We start from the raw sequence: 1,308 nt of genomic DNA on the forward strand, positions 1-1,308 counted from the left end.
AATTCTCCAACAAGCAGAGAAAGAATCCGTGTGTGTGTGTGTGTGTGTGTGTGTGTGTGTGTGTGTGTGTGTATATGTAGCACATGTATGTGTGTGTGTGTGTGTGTGCGTTCGTGTGCGCGCACACAGGCACACAGCCACGCACTCACACACACACTTACGCATGTACCTGCGCGCACACACACACACACACACACACGCGCACACACACGGATTCTTTCTCTGCTTGTTCGAGAATTGGTCAAGTTCAAAGTGTTCAGAACAAAGACGGCAGTTGTTTGACAAGTACACCACGGGTCGGTTTAGCAGATCTTGTCGACGAGTATTCTCGACCCACTGTTGACATCTGAAATTACAAAAGAGATCACATAGGATTAACCTATTAGAACACATTTGATTATACGAGTTTAAATCCTGCCAAAAATGTAGGTACGCTATAGTTTACCTGTTAAATTGTTCTCGGTGCACCACTGCCCCTCCCACATCCTCCCCCACAAACACTCGCCTGCTCAGCACCCCACCCCCACATTAATAAGCCACTGTATTACTAAATTTACTCAAGTATAAATTACTAATTGGGTTCATTGCTTTTTTATGCCAATAGCTGTATCAAATCTCTCATTCAAGTGTACAAAAATCTAACAATGATTCATAATCGGATGTTACTATGTACACAGTGCAGTGGTGTAGTGTCAGACAGTGGTACAGTGCACAGGCACTTCATTGGAACGTCTCAACCAAATAATGGTAAATAAACACTAAATGTATCTACTATCAAAGCATTAATGTTTCTCTACTCTATTTCGCCTATTATTGTCGATAACTTGCTGTAAATGCCGTTTAAATGCTCATCTGCAACACACAAGTAGTGAAGTACACCGCACGTACGCCCTGTGCACAAACAACAAGAAGAGCCACTGCACTGCCACTGGTACTACATCATGTTCATGTATCAACGAAGATTGCACAACTCTTTCACGATGGATTTCGACAAAAAAGAATATTTTCTCACCTTCGTGAACCTGAAGAAAGACAGGTCGGGCTTACATTGACGATTCGAGCAATTTACAGCCGAACAGTGAGCTGAGCTGACAGCACACAACAGACGGTTGCACAGTAGCAGATACAGCAACATCCGGGAACTTCGTGTGAACTTGCTTCCTAAAATGGCGGTTGTGGCGACCCATGACCTACTACTCTATGATTGGAGAGTGGTTTATCTTGTGCCTCCGGCACTGTAATATATACTCTTGACACAGAACACAGGTATATATTCAATGTAATCAATGTTTATTTGACGGACGAGTT

This window comes from Priapulus caudatus, unplaced genomic scaffold, assembly GCF_000485595.1.
Source record: "Priapulus caudatus unplaced genomic scaffold, Priapulus_caudatus-5.0.1 Scaffold776, whole genome shotgun sequence".
NCBI lineage: Eukaryota > Metazoa > Priapulida > Priapulimorpha > Priapulimorphida > Priapulidae > Priapulus > Priapulus caudatus.